This window comes from Rhinolophus hipposideros (assembly GCF_964194185.1).
Source record: "Rhinolophus hipposideros genome assembly, chromosome: 16".
Taxonomy (NCBI): domain Eukaryota; kingdom Metazoa; phylum Chordata; class Mammalia; order Chiroptera; family Rhinolophidae; genus Rhinolophus; species Rhinolophus hipposideros.
The window spans coordinates 27855059-27867159 of NC_138062.1; the positions used below are offsets into that span (position 1 = coordinate 27855059).

Below are 12101 nucleotides of genomic sequence, written 5' to 3' on the forward strand. Positions count from 1 at the left end.
GAAAAACAGAAGAGAAATCTAGGTTTTTCTCTCAGATTTGGGCTTGAGCTCTGGGGTACATTGTTGGGCGATTAGTAAAGAGAGGAAGTAATGCAGGCCCCTACACCAGAGATGAACAAATTGAACAGTGTCTTAGGATCCCAATCCCTCCTGATGGGTAGAGTCTGAAATGGATAGAGCTTGGTGTGAACATGCCCACTAAGGCCACAGCCACCTTGCTCAACTCTCATGTATTTTCAAGGTCAATACAAAGCTGTACCTGCTTCAGGTTTTTGCTCTAGTTCCAGGTTTTTGATCTAGTTCCTGGATGCCTGCTTCAGTCTACTTGTCTGGAGTACTGACATGTTTCTTAGGCAAAGGGCATTGTATCTCAGCCAGTGCCTGGGAGTCTTTTGTTGACACAAAATGACATAACCCCTTCTCCTTCTTACCACTTCTTTTGGAGGACAATGACGGTATACTCAAGAAATCTAACCATTTGGCCATTAATATTAATCCATATAAATCCAAAAATTTGGCACATTGTTTGGATATGATCTGGATTGCTGGTCACCGTTCTTATGGGCCAGGTCCATAACAAGAATATGACCCATGTTCTCCAAACTTTCACCATAGAGGTGTTCAGTATGTCAAGTTCACATGCAGAATAGAAAAAAAAAAATCACACCCTGGCATCTCTACAAGAGCTTAAAAAGTCACATTAGACTTTTTAACACATTAGACCCAGGATCACCCAGGATTATTATTGCCTCTATCTAACTATCTATCTCTACATATATAGAATATCTATACATAGAGAGACATATATTTAAGTGTGTATTTCTTAAAGGAGGGGCATCGTCTTATATAACCACAGTATAGTTACCAAAAATCAGGCAATTCGACATTGATACATTACTGTTATTTAATCTGTAATCCATGTTTAAATTTTACCAATTGCTCCCACCCTCTCCTTCCAAATCCATAAAATCCATGCATGCATATATATTTTTAATCTCCTAGGGTGATTCTGGTGGGCAGTCTTAGTCTAGAATAATATGTAGATATTTGGAGACAGATAGACCCAAATTCATATCCTAGAGTTGTCATTTACCAGAAGCAAAACCTTGAGCAAATTACTTTAGTTCTCCATACCTCAATTTTCTCATTAATAAAAATGAGAACATTGTTGGCTACATCCTAGAATGGAGAAAAAAAAATGCGTAAGGCACCGGCTCCTCAACAAATGTTATTTTTATCCTCTTTCGATCCTTAAAATTACCAGTCAAATAATCACATAGAATGTGGTGCTACAGGTGGCAATGTCTACACCACCTTTGTTCCACCTTCACTTAACTCTAACTTTATAGTGAAGCAATTCGATAGAAATTCATTCATGCTTTTCACCAAGGCCGCAATCACTTATTTGGGGTATATTGTTTGAGTCTAATTCATGGACTCGAGCCCACACAAACCAACTAGCTTTTGTTTTGTTCCCTGCTCTCAAAACACACCAGCTTTCTTGCATGCTCAGGCAATTGGAGAATTAAGCAAGAGCAGAAGAATGAATGGTAAGGAAGTTATGCCTGTTCTCTTAGCACAGAAGTGCCCCTTATCCCAGGGAATGTGTTCCAAGTGGAGGCCTAAAACTGTGTGTAGTACCAACTCTACATATGCTATGTTTTTTCCCCATACATACATATCTGTGATAAAGTTTAATTTATAAATTAGTAAGAGATTAACAATAACTAATAATAAATTAGAACAATTACAACAATATAGTGTAATAAAAGTTATGTGAATATAGCCTCTCTCTCAAAATATCTCATTGTACACAGCAAGTCCTCACTTAATCTTGTGGATAGGTTCTTGGAAACTGCAAATTGCTATAATGGAGAGTTCAGTTCCTATGGCATATTTCTAGTCACAAAAACATCACCAAACTTCTAAATAAAGACCCAAAACACTTCAAATAGTAAACACTGAAATAAATGTGAGCTACACATACATTTCAGAGGGACTAATAAAAACAAGTAAGAGAGTAATTTTCCAACTTGCTTTTCCCAATTCAGGGTCTCAGGTGGCCATAACTCATCCAGGTGCTCAGGGCTCCAGGCGGGAACCCACCCTGGACAGGACCCCCTTCCATCGCAGGGCACATCAGACATTCACTCTGTCACATGTACATCTTTGGGATGTGAGAGGAAAGTGGAGTCCCCAGAGAAAACCCATGCATACGTGGGGAGAACATGCAAGTTCCACACAGACAGTACTCAGTCCAGGAATCCATTTTTTCTTTTTCTCATCAACGTTAAAACAAATTGATGATGAACTAAATAGCATTATTTGAAGGCATGATGTACTGTACTCACCCTTCCTGTGATGATATGAGATGATACATAGAGTTAGGCTACTATAAGCATTACAAGCACTGTGATGCCAGCCACAGTTGATCTGATAATTGAAACAGTTGTTAAATGATTGACAGGCAGAAATATCTACAGCATGAAGACACTGAAAAAACAGATGATTCACATCAGGGGCAGGATGGAATTGACATGGCGAGGTTTTATCATCTACTCAGAATGGCATGCTATTTAAAACTTGTGAATTGTTTATTTCTGAAAATTTCCATTTAATACTTTTGGCCAATATTCGACTGCTGGTAACTGGAACCTCAGAAAGTGAAGCCATGGCTAAGGGGGGACTACTGTACATATCAAATAGCACCATCCTCCAAATAGGAAGATGGTTTTTCACGGTGTATTTGGTAAGTACTAAAAAGGAAGTGCAAGCATTGATTTCTCATTGGGTCTTTCATTATCACTGTTTCAACATAACCTAAAGGAAGAAAATTCTTATTGCTTTTTTTCTTATTGTTCAATATGCCCTAGGATGTTTACTACTATTGGCTCTGCAATTTAATCATAGCTCATTAGAGTTCTATGGGTTTTCTCTGCCAGATTTCTTTCAAGGTGACAGTATTAACTTTTACAGCTTTTGTGGCTATCCCTATCCCTTGATGATACCACCATTAAATAACCCTTTTCACAATATATAAACACTGTAGTTTAAAGGTCCCTAAGCAACTTGGTCCCTTTTATCAAGAGCCTCCAGACTTTTGAATGCCTTTAGTCTATTATTTACTGTGGTTTATTGGGATTTTTAAAAACGGGTAATTAATTCTTGGCACATTGCTTTAGTCTGGTTCTAACAAGTATGAGTCCATTTACATGCATGAGTGTTTAGATTAATATGAAGCAATGCTCAGGCTCATCTTCAGATTTTGTTGCTGGGAGATACAGAAAGACCCCTGGGGCTAACTCGACTTCCGTTTATTGTCCTAAGAGACAACATAGGTGAACATGGCTGGACTGGTCACAGTGTCAGTAACAGATCCCAACCCAGAATGCTTTACCTTAGCAATTGAACCAGGAAAGTCATCTAAATATGTATAAACTTTGATGATGCAGATACTATTGTCAACACTGGTCCAGCCTAAAAGTCAAAGATCTTTAAGTTCTGGCCAATTTCACAAAATCACAAAACTTGGTACAAAACTGCACGCAAAAGATGTAAACTTTCCCACACACAAAATCAAGGGATCCATACGGTGTGATAGACGAAGCTTTGCTGTCGATATTTTTTATTCCGTCCTAATGTATCTCGAGGCCAACACCCCTGCGGTGGTCCTGAACTCTGTACTGTCACGTAACAGAGGCCAGTCTCCTCAGTTAGCCTCCAGGAACATTAGGATACCCTAAAACAGCCTCGAGGAGACCCTGTGAAGAGCCTCCGTGTCCCTATTACCTCCGTCCTGAGTCAAGTTGCACACTTCAGAGTTTGTATTATTAATATGCAGCTAATAATTTGCTTCTTTGGTGGTGGAATTCCAAACTGAAGCTATACTGCATGCTTGAGCTGGAATGGCTAATTCTTCTGCAGAGATGGTCATAACTTGGCATCTTATTTATATACTATGTGCTTCTTCTCAAGGGAGACCACCACCCTTTTACAGGTAAAAGCCTGCAAGTCACATCGTCAGTAAAGTTTTAAAGGGATGATTCTTTTAGCAATACTTCACGTTGCAGATTTTAAGTCATCTGCATACTGTAAAACATTTATCATTGGGTAAAGTCAGTTGAGGTTAGAATAGTTTGCCAAGTGATAAGGACAACTTATTCTAATTACCAGTTAACTAGAAGCCTGAGATTTTAAAATCCCCAAATTTTAATTCTATCCAAAACATTTTCAACAGTTCTGTGATTTTGCCTTTATTCTTAATTACACTGCAATAGTTGGAAGGTATAGAGTTTCAGAGACAAATAAGAATTTGTTTAATTGAGCCACTGCTTTTTCCTTGAATAGCTGTGATGTTTTTACTGACCAGCAAACCCTAGAATATTCAGTACATATATATATATATATATATGTATATATATGTATATATATATATAAAAGATTAAAGTATACATATAAGAAAAATTATTTTCTTCCTTTATTCTTTTTGAAGTTGTTTAGTCAATGCAAAATCAGTAACACAATAGATAATTTGCTAAGCAAAAGCCATACCAAATGATTCTCCTAAATTTCTTTTTCTACAAAAAGTAAATTCTGTCAAATTTTAAATAAATGACTGTTTAGACTCAAGCTTATTTAGTCACATGTGAGCACTTTTATCCTAAGAGAAAGTTGTAGAATTTTGACTAAGGCACAGTACCAGCTGCAGCTGTGGGTGAAACTGTCCAGAGTGGTCTGAGGCAAAAAACAACAACTATTACATCAGTGAATCCTAGCTTTCAGATACTATAAAATTTTAAGGCCAGAAAACTTTTATATTTACAAGAAATGTTTTGAAAGTGAGTGGGAGCGCTGAAATGCAAGAAACATTATATTGAGATTCAAATTGCCCTCTGGTGAAAAGGGCAGTCTGTTTAGAACTTTGTACCTTAATATTTGCTAGATGAGCTCATTCCGTGTACTGAATAAACCAAACAAGCTGCTAGCTGATCGCACTCTCTCTACTAGAGAAACCACAAAATGCCTGCCCATCCACAGGCTTCATCAGCTCCGTATATGTGAGAGAATCACAGCTGCCTGTGGAGCAGGGTGAGATGTCAGACCCAAAGGAAACCCATGCATAGGGTGGTGAGCAGCCTGTGACATAATCGGATCACAGAGGTCTGCCAAGAGCTCAATCAAGTCTTATAATTTTTTTCTGTCTTTTTTGGATGTGTACCATCAGTAAAAAGAATAAGCAGCAGCTGGTAGGTTTGAAGCATTTTAGATGACCCTTATCTATTATGTTGGATAAAATAAGACACAGCACCTGATTAGGCATGTAAAGCAGGTGCCCCTATATTCCATACCCAAGGAATCGTCACCACTGCAAATCTTTTATCCCCTATTTATTACCATTTGTAATAAAAGACTTGGTCACTTGGTGTATACATAAAGAATAGACTCGTATATGCATAATGTATACACATTATAACACAATAATACAATGATCACACATGAAGCCCTCACCCAACAGAGAAATAAAATGTTGTTTGCCTCTATTCACGTATTTCCTCCTCATCCCATTTTCCTGCTTCCTGTCCAGGTCAGCACCGATCATTATCCTAAATGGTGTTTATCATTCTATTAATTTTGAAAACTTTGTCATAAATACTATATGCATGCATTCAACATTAACCATACACAAGTTATCTAGGGGGTTACATGTTACTTTATTTTCATATTATATTTGCTTTATTGTATTAATCTTCCATAATTTATTAATAAATTCTGTTTTAAAAAAACAATTTTTATAAAAGAAAAAAATACCATGACCTGTGCTGCTATGAGCTTTTTCCTAATTGCTCCTGCTATAAAAGTACAAAATTTTCTCCTTGGCATACCTAGGAGTGAAACTGCTGGATTGGATTGTACTCATATGCAAAAGTTCTGCTTTTCAAGATAATGCCCAATGGTTTTCCAATGTGATGGTACAAATCTTTACAATGGAATTTGTGACATTCATGAAGAGTGAGTTAATGGTAGTACAAGTAAACTGACATGAAGTAAAAAATCAAATAGAAGACAAGTGGCAATAAAGACACAAATAGGTCAATGTCAATGTAAACCCAGCCCTGCTATAGAGTGCTGTTCCTGGTAGATGCGGGAAGAGTAACAGCAGAGATCCAGACCTATTGCTAGGTACTGAAACATTCTAATCTTTGAGAGCTGGCTGGGTGGCACTCGGTCACACCTCCAGGCAAGTGTTATATAGAAATGGTGATATTAGACATTGTTCTCCCCTTCTCAACTGTAGAGGGAAAGACTTATCCATAAGTGTATCCATATCCAAGACTTTACCATAAAGTGTAGTTTTTTCTGTTGATTATTTCCCTGAAAATAAGACCTAGATGGACCATCAGCTCTAATGCGTCTTTTGGAGCAACAATTAATATAAGACCCGGTATTATAGTATATTAATTATTATATTATGTCATGTCATGTCATATCATATCATATCGTATCGTATCATATCATATCATATCATATCAAAGACCTGGGCTTATATTATAGTAAAATAAGACCAGGTCTTATGTTAATTTTTGCTCCAAAAGACACATTAGAGCTGATGGTCCGGCTAAGTCTTATTTTTGGGGAAACACGGTAGTTTCCTAAGGGATTTTTTTATCAAAAAATAGGTATTGGATTTTATCAAATATTTTTTTTGCATCTATCTGACTATTTTTTCCTTGTTTCCTTTTTTTGCTATTAATGTAGTAAATTATTTTTTATTTGTTAAGCAACATTTCCGTTCTTCCCAGAATAAACCTAAATTTGTTGGGTTATTTTCTTGGGGATTTCTGCATCTGCACATATGAGATAAACTTTTTTTTTTTTTTGAAATGTCCTGGATAGGGCTTAGTATCAGTGTTACACTGGCTTCAAAAAATGAATTAGATGTATTCCTTTTTCTTCTATTCTTGGGAAGACTTTAAGCTTTTAATGAGTCTTACTCTAACGTTTGGAAGATTTTATTAGTGAGCCCTTCTGGGCCTGGAATTTTTTTGTGGGAAGGTTTTTGTTTCTGTTTTATTACAGTTTAAATATTTTTAACATAAAATAGACTAACATAAAATTTAGATTTCCTATCTCTTTCTGTACAAATTTATATATTTCAACTAAATTTTCAAATTTATTGGCATAAAGTTGTACATAATATCCTCTTTTTAATGTCTGTGTGATTTTATGTTAATGATTTTTACCTTCTCTAGTTTTTTTCTTGATCAGTTTTGCTAGATATTTATGAATATGAGTAGCACTGATTTTCTCTGGTATATATTTGTTTACAATTTCGTTAATTTCTGTTCTTTTCTTAATATATTTCTTTCCTTCTACATTCTTTGAGTTTAATTTGCTGGATTATTTTATTGTAACTTTTGCAATGGATGCCTACTTAATAAAATGTCAGACTTTCTTAACTTTTGATACATATATTTAAGATTATAAATTTCCCTCAGACCTCTGCTTTAGCTGAATCCCACAAGTTTTAATAATGTATTTTTATTACCTTTTATTTTTAAATACTTTGTAATTTTTATTATTACTCTACCTTTAAACATGGGCTATTTAGAAATGTATTACTACTTTTTCTGTTCTACCCAGAGAGGGGTTCATATGACATTGTTTGGAGTTTCTATCATAACTTAAAGAGAAACTCACCATTTCCAGGGCCTTTGATGTCCTGCAAATGAAGGAGAAGGATGTCCTCAAATTCATTGCAGAAGAGACAGACTTAAAAGTGGCACCAACCTTGACTTTCAAATGAAACAGTGCATTTCAAAAGGAAAAGTGATGGCATCAATGACGTAAATCTGCAGAGAACCTGGGAGCAGTTTCTACTGGCAGCTCGTGCCATCATTGCTCTTGAAAACCTGGCTGATGTCAGTGTCAAATCCTCCAGGAATACAGGCCAGCGAGCCGTGTGGAAGTTTGCTGCTGCCACCAGAGCCGTGCTATTATTGCTGGTGGCTTCACTCCTGGAACCTTTACTACCCAGATCCCAGCAGCCTTCCAGGAGCTATGACTCCTGGTGGTTACCGCTCCCGTGGCTGACTCCCAGCCTCTCACAAAGGCGTCTTAGGTGAACCTGCCTACCACGCCTCTGTGTAACACAGCCTCGCCTCCGCACTGTGTGGACATTGCCCACCGTGCAACACTGGAGGGAGCTCACTCAGTGGGTCTCAGGTGGCGGATGCAGGCCCGGAAGGACCGCGCATGCCCGGCACCATCTCGCGTGAACATGCACGAGCGGTCACCTGGTTTGCTTCTGCAGAGCTCCTGCAGAGACTGAAAAGGAAGGATAGGCCGCTGCTGAAAAGGCTGTGACCGAGGAGGAATTTCAGGGCGAATGGACTGCTTCAGGTCTGGAATTTACTGCTGAGCAACCTGAGGTCATAGACTGGTCTGAACGCGAGGTGCCCTCGTGCCTTGTCTGCAGTTCCTTCCCGAAGGCAGCCACTGAAGCCTGGTCCGCGGCGAAGGGGTAGGAACAACCACTGAGTGGTCTTAAGCTCTTCTTCTTCGTTCTGAAACAAGAAGAGACATAATGGTGATGGGGAAAACATTTTCTAAAGAAACAAAAATGGATTGCTGATTTCTATTCGTTTAGGGATTTGTCTCACTGTATTTTTGTTGTTCATTTCTAACTCAGTTCCACTGTGATCAGAGAATATACTTTGAACACTTGGAAAAGTTGCTGTAACTTCCTTGACAGTTCAGATACCTAGATGATTATTTTAAGTGTTCCATGTGAACTCGAATAGAATATGTATGATACAGGTGTTGAGTGCTGTATTCAGTAGGGAGTTGTACCCACACCTGTTCTAGATTTCTGTATGTCTACTGATTATTTTGTCTGTTGTATCAATTACTGAGACAGGTATGTTAAGTTCTTTTATGATCTCGGTTTTGCCTATTTCTTTTTTTTTTTGTTTATGTCCATTATGTTTTACATGTTTGGAGACTATGTATACAAATTTAGGAGTATTATACATTCCTGGTGGACCATGTCTTTCATCATTTCAAATGCCCCTCTTTGTTTTTGGTAATAATTTGCCTTAATGTCTACACTGACTTTTATTAGCATGGTTCTGTAAGCTTTCTTTTTGTTAGTGTTTGCATGGAATAATTTTCCATCCTTTTGCTTTCAACTTCTCTGGGCCTTATATTTAAGGTATATTATTTTTTCATTTCTTTTTGATACAATATGACAATCCTGGTTCTAGTGTTTTCCTAGAATAGAGAAAGAATTTTAACTGCAACATTTGGTCCATGTACAATTAATGTAATATTGAAATATTTGAGGTTATATCTACCATCTTACTCCTCCTTTTTCCTTGTCTTGCTCTATTGATTAAATCTGGCCGGCTACAGGCCCAAACTACCTATATTCATTTGTTTACATATTGTTTAGGTTGCTTGTACACTGCAATATCAGAACTGAACTAATACTTGTTAAGTAATGAACTGTTTCACCATAGAGTGATATTCTAACAAATGAGAAATAAAGTTTTCTGAAAATTCTTTTATACGTAAAATCTCATGGAGAGTAGGATATCTGTAATACATATATACAATAATAGAATCACATTCAGAACTTCTAAAGTCAATATGTTAGAAAAAGGAGATAAGGAAAGAAACTCCAAAATAAAATGAACAAAAAATTTGAACACGTATTTCATGAATAAGGATACCCAAATGGCCAACAAACATATGAAATATGTATTCAACTTTTTTAGACATCAGAAAAATGAACATTAAAACCACAATTCAATAAAGCCCATCTACAGAGTGTCCAAATTTTTTTGAGGCAGAAAATAACAATTATTAGTAAGGCTATGGCCAACCAGAATTTTTATACACTGCTGGTCGGAATGTAAATTGATACAATCACTCTGAGAACTCTTTGGCAGTATTTATTGAAACTGAACATATGCCTACCTTACGACCTAGCACTTCTATGCATACCCAACAGAATTTCATGCACATGTTCACCAAAAGATATAGACGCCAGTGTTCTTAGTGGTGCTATTTATAATTGTACAAAACTAAAAACTACTCAAATGACCATCAACAGCAGCTTGAATAAATAAATTGTGCTCTTTTTTCCAGAGCACATTACATTAACACAATGTAAAGGAGCAAACTGCACATAAGAATGAATATTAAAAACGTAACATTGAGTGAAAGAAGCTGTACACAAAAACGTGCATAGTAGATGGTTCTATTTGCATAAAGTTCAAAACAGGAAAAACTAATCTATGCTGCAAGAAGTCAAGAAAGTGATTTCCTTCTGGAGGGGTGTGGTGACTTGGAGGAGTTTGGAGGCATTTTCTGGGTACCAGTTGTGTTACATTTCTTGATCTTAGTACTGGTTACAGGTATGGTTAGTTTCTGAAAATTCTTCCATCTGCACACTTATGATTGGTGTACTTTTTTCTATCTTCAATACGTATTTTTTAATTTTATGGAGACATAATGTGATTAAGAGCATACCTCTAGATTTAGTCATTAAGAAATAATGTGATTATTTAGACAAAAGTTTAAAATGTGTCTTTACTATGCATCTGGTTTTACTTTTCTTTCCTCTGAGGCAAACTAACATATTTAGTATATATAGTACAGAGTAGTTATCAGTGCAATTGCTTATGCCCAACTAAACTTCCACCACCTCTTGTTACCTTTCTTTACTATATTATCATACATTAAATATTTGATTATGAGTAAGAAAACAATATGCTCAAAATGGAAAGAATAAAACTTCATTGTATCTCCTTTCTGAGAAACCAGATGTCAGGCAGAGTAAACTAAATACAATTAAAATAAAATACATAGATGGGGGGAAAAATCTCAATTACACTGTGATTGTTGGAAGCATAATTGGATGCCTCACTTTCTAAAATACGTATTATTAGATTAAAAATACTTGTATACTTTTAGGACCAACAAATTACATAAATCATATTCAGAAATATTTAAAAGTTAAAGGGAATTATATGAGAGTATATTCCTCAGTTCATCATGCGCAGAAAAAAAATGAATGTTTCCTCTTTGAAGTAATTATGCTATCATTTGATCATCAGAAAACTAAAGTGCAAATAATCCAGATTCTCTTATTTCCTTCATTTACACTATATAAAAGTTCATATTTTTAATGAATGAAATTAGTTGGACAGTAAACAGTGAAAGCAATTGAATAGTTGGAAACAACTATTCATTATAGCAAAATTCCTATGACCAGAGAGTTAAAGAATTTATATAAAGTTTACTGCAGTTTACATTATCATATTATTTGCTACACAAATTATAACTTACTAAGAATACATACCGTTTAATCATCTTATTCCCCATACCTTCTAAAGGTCTGCTTTAGAGTGGTAAATGAACATGCAATGAATTTCCATCACCAAAAGGGGTTCCCTTGAGCCTCTTTATAGTCAATCCCTTCCCACCACCCCAAAACTCTGGTAACTAATGATCTGCTTTCAATCATTACAACAGTGCCTTTTCCAAAATGTCATGAAATTAAAACCATAGATTATATAGTCTTATGTGTCTGGCTTCTTTCACTTCACATAATATTTTTGAGATCATGCATGTTATTAAATATATCAATAATTTGTTCCTTTCTATTGCTAACTAATACTCCATTATATGGATTTATCACATTTGCTTATCCAGTCACCAGTAGATTGATTTTTAGGTAGTTTCCAGTTTGAGGCTATTATGAATATTACATACCATGTTTCCCCGAAAGTAAGACTTAGCCGGACCGTCAGCTCTAACGCGTCTTTTGGAGCAAAAATTAGTATAAGACCCGGTGTTATCTTACTATAAGACCCAGTCTATAATATAATATAACATAATATAATATAATATAGTATAGTATAATATAATATAATATAATATAATATAATATAATATAATATAATAGCAGGTCTTATATTAATTTTTGCTCCAAAAGACATATTAGAGCTGATGGTATGGCTAGGTCTTATTTTCAGGGAAACACGGTATGCAGCTGTTATGAACATTTGCACATAAGTGTTTGTATGGACAGATAT

At 35.9% G+C, this 12101-nt stretch overlaps 1 pseudogene across 1 annotated transcript; it reads left to right on the forward strand.

Moving 5' to 3' along the window:
- The first annotated feature begins 4942 nt into the window (after positions 1–4942).
- LOC308509375 (small ribosomal subunit protein uS2-like) lies at positions 4943–8525 on the forward strand (annotated as a pseudogene). The gene is made up of 2 exons: positions 4943–5088; positions 7708–8525. The product of its transcript is annotated as a small ribosomal subunit protein uS2-like (transcript).
- Positions 8526–12101: the final 3576 nt, after the last annotated feature.